This window comes from Rana temporaria, chromosome 6 (genome assembly GCF_905171775.1).
Source record: "Rana temporaria chromosome 6, aRanTem1.1, whole genome shotgun sequence".
Classification (NCBI taxonomy): domain Eukaryota; kingdom Metazoa; phylum Chordata; class Amphibia; order Anura; family Ranidae; genus Rana; species Rana temporaria.
The window spans coordinates 130839548-130850209 of NC_053494.1; the positions used below are offsets into that span (position 1 = coordinate 130839548).

At 30.4% G+C, this 10662-nt stretch overlaps 1 long non-coding RNA gene across 1 annotated transcript; it reads left to right on the forward strand.

The window, feature by feature from the left end:
* The first annotated feature begins 3134 nt into the window (after positions 1–3134).
* On the forward strand, positions 3135–8107 carry LOC120942674. Its single transcript, XR_005750235.1, has 4 exons — positions 3135–3548; positions 5458–5500; positions 5587–5652; positions 7343–8107. It is a non-coding gene; the product is annotated as an uncharacterized LOC120942674 (long non-coding RNA).
* Positions 8108–10662: the final 2555 nt, after the last annotated feature.

The following is a 10662-nucleotide window of genomic DNA, read 5'->3' on the forward strand; positions in this document are numbered from 1 at the left end:
CAAATGGAGCCTGACCTCATTCCCACTGGTCACCTCCTCCTCCTCAACCACCTCTGGCCACTCCCTTCCACTGATGACTCCTGGCTTGCCAGGGGGTCTGACTTAGACTGATGTCCGGGGGATGGTGTGGACTGGCCAGATTGCCCCGCACCCTCCTGCACATCTGTGGATGACAAAAAACATTCACATGTTGGAGGATCCACACACTTGTCACATGTTCCCTTCCACCCCCACACATGCTACACACCAGATAGGAGATAAAACACACTTACCTGTCCTCAACGCATCCTCAACTGAGTCAAAGCCCTCAACTCCCTCCACTTGATGCCTGTGGAGGCACTGGGCAACCACCTGCTCCTCAGGAGTCAACGTCAGGGTAGTTGCTGGTCCCCTTCCAGTGCCCCTGGCATGAGTCCTCATCTTACCTTTCACCAGGCGACGCAAATCATTTATTTTTTTAAGAATGTAATTTGGGGTCCTGACCTCGTTACCCAAAGCATTCACATCTGCCGCAATCTGCGACAGGATCTCCTTCCTCCTGGCCTGGGTGGTGTTGGCACTCTCTGCACCATGGAGAAAGCTATCAAACTGGGCCATGGCCCTGATAATCACCGCCTTCTCCTGTGGGAATAATTCAACTTCCTCCTCTTCTCAGCAGCTGGAGCAGACATGGCTCAAAAAAATACAGCAGCAAAGAAACCAGCAAAAGTACCTTGCTTCAGGGAGGGAAACAAGCGGATGTACTTTTGCACTGGACGGGCGCATGTCTGGGCCTATTTATGCCCTGGGCGTATTTCACTGATTACGCTGGGCCTAGTTCTGAGCATGTGCAGAGAGGCGCTGAACATCAGCGTCACGGCGCATGCGCCGTTCGTTCGGCCCTTCATTTGCATGGGGTCACGGCTCATTTCAATGGAACACACCCACTTCCTTCCTACTTTGAATTACGCCGGCTTACGCCTAGGAATTTACGTTGCGCCGGCGCAACGTTGGGCGCAAATACTCTGAGGATACGGTACTTGCCTCTCTAAGTTGAGCCGGCATAGCGGAAATGAGATGCGCTACGCTGGCCTATATATGCGCCGATGTACGTGGATTTGCCCCACAGTATTTTTGGACAGCCATTATAAAAGAAATTTTTATATACCCAAAAAACAATTTATCGAATCTTAAAATATATATCCCTTTATTATATTTTAAAGGATGCTTTCAAGAAATGACACATTGGTTGTGAAATTTATTCTTCTTGGATTTTCAAGTCATCCACATATTCAAGTTTTACTTTTTCTTATCTTTTTGCTTGTGTATATGATCCTTTTGATTGGAAATGTTCTTACCATTGTTCTGATTGTAACAGACACCAAACTTCATACACCTATGTATTTCTTTCATTCAAACCTCTCTTTTCTGGATCTCTGTTATTCAACTACAACCTTACCAAGGATACTGAGAGATTTGATGTCATCAAAGAAAATAATCTCCTATGCAGAATGTGCAATGCAACTATACATAAATGTATGCTTAGGGGTAACTGAGTGTATTTGGTTTTCTTGGTCCTATTACACATGTGATACTTACATTCAAAGTAGATCTTTGTGGGAATAATAAAATAAATTATTTCCTGCGTAATATACCAGAAATCTTATCTCTGTCATGTGAAAACACTATTTTCCTTGAACTTTTTGTTTTTGTATCTGGTGTGATTATTCTAATCACTCCTGTCATATGTATTGCCGTTTCCTATGTTCAAATAGTCTTAAAGTTGTAAAGGAATTTTTTTTTGCTGAAATGACTGTTTACAGGGTATAGAGACATAATAGTTAACTGATTCCTTTAAAAAATTATTTCAAATAGATAAAAATCAATCATATAATGTACCTGCAGTTTCAGTTTCGTTTTTCATGCTTCTGTGAAGTACAGAGACACAGAGCCAATAGAAGGCAGTGATGGTTTGTAAAACGAAAGTGATTGGTTCTGAGGGGTTTAAGACACACAGTAATCACACCTCCTTGATTAGTGCCACAAAGAGAAAGCTCCCATGACTTTTTTCATCAGGAAACAGACTGTTCAGAACAGAGAAGGATTACAGCAACATCATAGCAAAAACGAACAATGAGGACATGAAAACAGGACTGCAGTAAGGTGAAGGAAGCTATTTAGCTAAAAAAAATAATTCCTTTAGTGACCCTTTAAGTATCCTAAAAATTGCATCATCCGATGGACGAAAGAAAGCCATTTCTATGTGTGGATCTCATATTATTGTTGTGACATTTTATGGTTCAGCTATAACTGACTATATGATTCCAAAGTCAAGTAGGCATGTGCATTTCGTTTCGTTCCGAATCTAAATTCGGGCGAATTTTTCATTATTCGGACATTCGGATGCATACGAATGCCCTAATTGTAATATTAACTAAATTTAACCGAATCCAAACGAACGTTTTCAAATCGAAAACCCATGGACGAAATTCGATCGAACATCGAAAACAAATTCTATTCGCATCAAATTTGAAAATAAATCGAATTCGAAAACAATTTGATTCGAAAACAAATTGAATGAAAATTGAAAGCAAATTTGAATTAAAATCTAAAAAATATAAATCGATTTCTAAAAAAGAATACAATAAAATAGAATATAAAATAATAAAACAATAGAATGAAAATCAAAGAATAGTAAAGAACAGAATGGAATTTAATAGAATGTAATCAAATACAATAGAATATGACCTGGCTTCTTCTATCTATCTTCTATCTATCTTCCATTTTCTGAAATTCGAAATTCATATAGAATGAACTCAAATTTGAATAGAAAAATATTAGAAGAGTAGAATAATAAAATATATATATATATAAATATATTTTTTTCTGCTCTATTCTAATATTTTTCTTTTCGAATTTGAGTTCATTCAATATGAATTTCAAATTTCAGAAGATGGTTATATATATATAAATGTAATTATATATATATATATATATATATATATATATATATATATATATATATTGTGAGGGATTAGCTCGTGGGGATCACCTTTTCTGAAATCATAGTCTGTAAGCAGGCACTTTCTTTTAAGTCTAGCGGATGCCAGATTTTATTTATAAACGGTTTGCAGATTAAAATAAACAAAACAGTAAATTAAAGCGGATCGCCCGCGGCCTAATCGAGTTTTTTTTTTATCCCCATTGATATCTCTATTAGCACTGCTGTGCTAAACTCACGATTCCGGGGTTCGTCCGTTGCTCCGCTTCTATTTCAGCCCCAAGAATAACTTATATTCTCCCTCGCGTCCCGTGGCCATTTTAGCTTTGGGCACGCGATTCCAGCAAGGAGTTACTTCCTATTTGCGGTGGATGCTGTCCCAGCATCCACCGCAAAATCTCGTTCATGCGCAGTGTCGAATGTTCCCTGGCGGCTTGAGCGTCTCTGTTGCCATCGCAACGGCAGGCGTATGAATGAAAAGTTCCCGCCCCGTTGTGATGATAACAGAGCCTCGTGGAACACAGCAACAGACTGAGAGACTCACAGCAGAGAAGACCGGACTAGCAAGGTAAGAAAATTACTGAATGATTTTATAGTATAATAAACATAATCATTGTTTCATTATAGAAATAGAATCTAACGACAGTATAAAATAGTTTTTTAATTGTTATAACTAATTACTGACTAAAAATTTTTTTTTATTCCATAAAATCATAAAAAAAAATCTAAAATTTAATACACAAATATAATGTTATATTCATATATATTTAAAAATATTTGTTAGATTTTTGATTGATGTTTGTGCTTCTTTTTTTTTAGATTATTGTAAAAACAAATATATCTATAAAATAATCATTGTACTTCTATATGCCTTCATTTTTTTTTTATTGTTATATATAATATATTAATTGCCTATAAATAAATATATTATATCATTTATGAGTATTTATGTTGGTTTATATATATATATATATATATATATATATATATATATATATATATATATAGAGAGAGATATAGAGAGTTAGATATATAGATATATGTGTATATATATATCTATATATAGAGGGTGATAGAATGTGACAGACATTATATATATATATATATATATATATATATATATATATATATATATATATATATATATATAATGTGTGAGAGAGAGACATTATATATATATATATATATATATATATATATAATGTGTGAGAGAGAGACATTATATATATATATATATATATATATATATATAATGTGTGAGAGAGAGACATTATATATATATATATATATATATATATATATATATCTCACTCCATATTGTTTATATATATATATATATATATATATATATATATATATATATATATATATATATATATATATATATATATCTATATTTATTTATTGATTGATTTATGAGAAATCTTCATATACATATATATGAAATTATATATAGATATATAAACAATCATATGTGTGTATATCCATAAATATATTATTGATGATTTTATATACATATAGATATATAATAAATCATTTAGCTATAAATATATATATATATATATATATATATATATCTATATATATATCTATATATATCTCTTCAATTAGATTAAATAAAATAAAAATAGTGTGTATGTGTATATATATGTATATATATATACACACATATCTCTCTTTCTCTCTCTCTCTCCCTCTCTCTCAAAAATCTTATTTTAATTGTAAAAAAATTGGTGAAATATAGATATCTACATGAATTAATGTATGTGTATATAAAATCATTATATATATATATATATATATATATATATATATATACACACACATATACACATATATATATATATATATATATATATATATATATATATATATATATATTTTTTTTTTAAATGTAAATAACACTCTACATTTTATTTCATTTTTCACTTGTATAATAGCATGAATTTGTTTTATTTGGACAGGTGAAAATGGACAGGTTTTCTTGTCTGCTTTTGTTTAAACCAGAAAGAGCACTGTCTATTATCACTGATCTTATCTACTGTCTGAGTATAGTCTTTTTTTTTCAAGCCGGTTTTATCAGGCTCTTTAGCCGTTATCAACATATGCTTGTGACTGCCTAAGCAAAAAACAGGCCACCTGTATTTATTTAAGTCTATCTTACATTGTTGGGCCAAGAGACGTCATGACTCAGACAGACACACAGTAAATAACATTAATTCAAAAGATAATCAAATCTACACTAATATAAAAAAAATCTAGGCCTGTTTAGGATAAGACAAGCCTTGTAGAGGAATTTTTTTCTAACAGACAGATCCTACACTATTTATTTCTATTTAGCCTTAAACTTCACAATAAAAAAAAAAAAATGTGTTAATTTTTACATTATTATTGTAATTATTATAAATAGGATTAAATAAAGTATAATATTGTTCATATAGTATTTAAAACTTTTTTTTTTATTTCATTAAATCTAGATAATATTCAAAAGATATAAAAATCTAATCCACCATTGAAATGGTAAGTTAAATTGTTCTAATATTTAGCTTTATATGTTGTTATATTTTTTTAAAATATACAATTATTTCTTTTCATTTTATTTTAAGGAGAGTGATCCCAGATCTCCTGCGGAAAGAGCAGCAAGCTACAGCTTATTGAGTGAAGAGGAAAGAGTAAGTTTCATTATTTAATTTTAATATAAAATTTGAATTAAAAAAAAAAAAAAAAAAATTATATATATCTAAAAATATTTATTTAGAGTTTCTGTGTGTATATAGAGATATACACACAAAATATATATTTATATATGTATACCTCTATTTTTTAAAAGAAATCAAAAAAATACACTGTGTATATTTGAGTGTATTTAATAAAATACTGTATTGTTATAAATACATTTTTATATATAAATACATTCAAATATATAATTACATGTGTGTGTGTGTGTATATATATGTATATGCACACACGCACACCAGAACACACATTCTAATTATTTCACTATATTAACGAGTATCTAATATTTTTTTCATTTTTTAGATTTAATCCTACATATAGATATATATATATATATATATAGATATATATATATATATATATATATATATATGTATATATGTGTGTGTGTGAATATATATATATATATATATATATATATATATATATATAAATATATATATATATATATATATATAAATTAATCTTGCTATCTAGTGAATTTTGTAAAAATGTTATAAAATCTGATATGCTGGTTTATATATTTATGTATGTTTGTGTTTGTATATGTATATATATATAGATTATATATATATATGTGTTTGTATATGTATATATATATAGATTATATATATATATATATACATATATACACACACATATATAGATATATATATATATATATATATATATATGTATATATATATATATATATATATATATATGTAGTGATATAATCATTCTCTTTTTGTGTTTGTGTAGATATATAAGTTTATTTAATTACATATTAGTGTATATTTAAAATAAATATTACATAAATAAATACATATATATATATATATATATCTATAAAAAATGAGCAGAATACACTTAAATATATATAGTGGAATTGCTAAGAGATAGGGTGTGTGTGTGTGTGTAATATATATATAATTATCAAAATATTTGTATTTTTTTTTTTGTTTTAGATTAACAAATATAAACACATACAAAATATAACTATTATGTTCTTTGTGTTGTTTTTATAATAAATATGTAAAAAAAAATATTTATTTACTTATTATTGAAACAATTCAAAGAATTTAATATTTATATTTTGTATGTGTGTTTATATTTGTTAATATAAAACAAAATAAAAAGACATATATTTTGTTAGAATATATATATAGAGATAGATATAGATATATATAATCTCACACACAGAAAACATAGATATTTATATTTTTAAATATATTTATTTAAAAAACATATAGATATACAATGTCTATATACATATAATATCTATATATATATATATATAGAACATCTAATTATATATCTATATCTATATATTTATATATATATATATATATATCTCTATATATATATATATATATATATATATATATATATATATATATATATATATATATATATATATATAAATAATTTTTTTTTAGGCGCGCACACATACACACAAAAAACATTTTTATATATTTACAAACAAAGTTAATATTATTTTTTATGAATAACTTGTTATTTTATAATACCAGACAAACTATTTTTTTAAAATAGATGTGCAGACATAGATATATGTGTATGTATTCATATATGATATTTTGGATCTATATTATTTTTTGGATCTATATTATTTTTTTTCCTTTGTAGTGGAATATTCTTAGAAATCAGTTGTTAGCTAGGTATCCACCACGAGAAAATGATCCGGCATTCCCAATCAACCCGACCATTGGCTCTTCTACCAGGAGTAATTCCTCCGAATCACAAGTGACTGACAGAATCGGAACCAAAAATTGGTGTTCATGCCAGAATTGCATTGCAATGCCCACGAACGTTGAAGCCGTTTGCTGCCAAGAACTTGAGGAAGTCAAAGAATATATTCCACCAGGAAAAATTTGCATAACAGAAGTTGAAATTTTCAATACAGTGGTAGCCTCAGATAGACTAATACCAATAATAAACAATATAGTATTTTATGACGAACGACCAGAGGTAGATCCTGACAACAACAGGTAAATATAAAAAGATATATGTTGATCCTACTTACACTAATATATTTCTCCTTTTACTAATATTTTTTTATTTTGATAACATTTTTATTTTTTTATTAGGAGATTAAGAAAAATAGCATATAGGACATATATATCCTGTATCTATGGCTTCCTAGGGAAAGGTAACAGGAGGGTGATCCCGTCATGTGCAGTCAACATCATACGCCTGCTTTTTCCAGATCCCAATGGTACATATGTAGGATTTATGTATTCTGAGGACTATAATGCATCAGAGATGGCTTATCATTAATTATTTAATTTAAAATGTTAATTTTTGTTGTTGTCTTTTTTTTTTGGTTGTTTTTTCATATATTAAAGTTTTGTATGTAATTTAACATAATAAAAAGAGTTATATTTAAAATAACAATATTTTTCTGTCTTTTATTATAAATAATGCTTTAGGTAACATTTGTTTTCTACTAATATTAAAATAGATCCATAAACTTCTTTTTAAACAAAATTTTTATTGAAATGTTGACAAATTTAACAAAAAAAATTAAACATATTTACAATATATATAATAAGAAATATATCTGTTATATCAATATTAAGAGTAAAAAAAAAGGAACAGTAGAAGGCATTTATTAGTCTTTACTAGTAGGGAAACGGGACATGTGTGCTTTAACAGCTAGACTGGTTTCCGGCCTTTCTAGTGAGGCAATGTTTTGGGGCATTTCCGTTTTCCTGCTTCGCCAAGTACTTGTCAGATTTCCATTCACGATTGATATCATGTCTGCTAGTATTGCAAAAGCATGGTTATTGTTAATCTTCTCATAGACATTTCTGACAATCCATTTTTTGCGACCCCTGGGAAACTCTAAGTTTTTCCTTTCGACCCAATATTCCGCACCACTTTCATCTCGTTTTTTTGTCATGGCAGGTTTCCGTATCACATTATGATTGTGGCTCAAGGCCGCCAATTTGGTTCTTGCATCCATTGAATCTATACCGAAATGTATTCTTTTTGGACGATATTTTAAAATCATACTGTGATACGTCTCAATGACCCCTGTCTGACAAAAATACGTGAGGTGTTTCATGTCCTTATCAAGTTGTTGATTCAAAACAATTGAGGATAATCCATGATACGCAGGTGTACTTAAAGTCAACCACGGAATAGTCGGGGTTTCCACACTGAGTTCACTGTGTCGGCATTTATGCTCTACATCGTCAATTTTCCATTGGTGAACATTTGTCACATGGTGTAGTAGAGAATGCCAAAGTTCACGGAAAATATCTTCGCTCCCTTCGCATGCTCTAGAACACCAATAGAAATGATTCACTATGGGGGAAATCCACTTCAAAATTTCACGATATATTGTTTTTTTTGAAATTTTTGTCAATTTGCTTTTTATATTTTTTGCATAATGCCACATGTCAAATTGGTGTCTTATGTATGCATATTTTTCACTTAACAATTTTCGTATGCCAGTGTGCCGATCTGTTCCGATCATTTTTACATCTAATCCTTTGCCAATTATCCTATCCAAGCATTTTTGAAAGCCAAATTTCTCCATCGCAACCGATGAAGTTGTTTGTGACACCTGCACCATTTCATAATCTACAATTTTTTTGGAATCAAGATCCATGAAAGTGTATGTTGAATATTTTGCCGAAAAACCAGGGCTGTCGCATTGGCCGTCACCAATAATGCACAAGGGTTTAGAACGCAAATCTTCAGTCACTTTCTGAATTTCTGTTTGCCAGCTGTGGTCGATTGCCTTAAAAATGTATTGATTCTGTGCTCTATTAAAAGAAGATTTTCCAAAAATCTGGATTCCACAAAGGTCAAACATTTCCTTTACCTTTGTAAAATTTCCTCCACTTACAGTGATTGCACCTGCCAACAAAATATTTCCCGCGGCGTAATTTTTAATTTTAGGCTGGCTACTCCAAAGTTTGAGTCGATGATCTCCTTTACATATCGAGTAGACTACAATCATGGTACCAATTGTTTGTTTTTCCAATTTTATGATACTTTCGGTACACTCTGCACTGGGACAGCTCATTTTTAAAAGCAGTATATCAAGACTATTTTCAAAAATGATGAATTTTCTCTCCTTCACCAAATTCACATGAGCTGCAAGTACATCAACAGATTCTGGTTCATGTGGAGTTTGAGTGTCATCCACACTCTCAGCGAGACTCATGTCTTCCTTCTCTGGAGTGTCACAGTCCGATAGATGGAAACTGGGATCATTTTCGTAGGCCAATTTACGCCTTCTTATAGGCAATGGACTTTCTATGATTAAGGGTGACATTGCTCCTTGAGTGGCTGAGGAATGTGCATGAATAATTGGTGTTGATACCTCAAGTGGTGGTGGCATAACATCTTCTTCGGTAATTACATAATCGTGATCCAAATCTAAAATTTCCTGACTTGCAATTTTACAGGTGGCTTCCTCTGATAGATCGAGTGGCAAATCAAATATAGCAGTTTGTGTAGCTGCATCGACTTTTAAAGTGTTGCATTTACATGCAACTAAAATTTGAGATGTTGAAGCCTTATTCAATGTAGATTTTTTGAGTCGGTTAATTTTTTTTACCCACTTATTTTGGTCAGACAATGTCAAAGGTGTTTCCTCAAATATTGTTGGTACAGCGTCAGTTTTGAGTTTACGCCTTTTTCCTTGACCAGTAAAAGATTCATCTGTGAAGTGGCCTGAACAGAGGCGGTAAAAGTCGCTGCGCTTATCTTGAAGTATAAGAGGAATATATTCCTCTATCAATGCTTCCTGCATACCTGCATTTCCTAGCCATATCCTTATCTTCTCACTATCTTTTGGAAACGTAAGATATTTTAGGTCTGTCTGTACTTCTTTAGGACCAGTGTGATGTTTGCACACTAAGGCAAAACAGGCCGGCATTTCTAAATAATGAATGAATAAATAAAAATATTTTAATTTTATTAACGCAGTT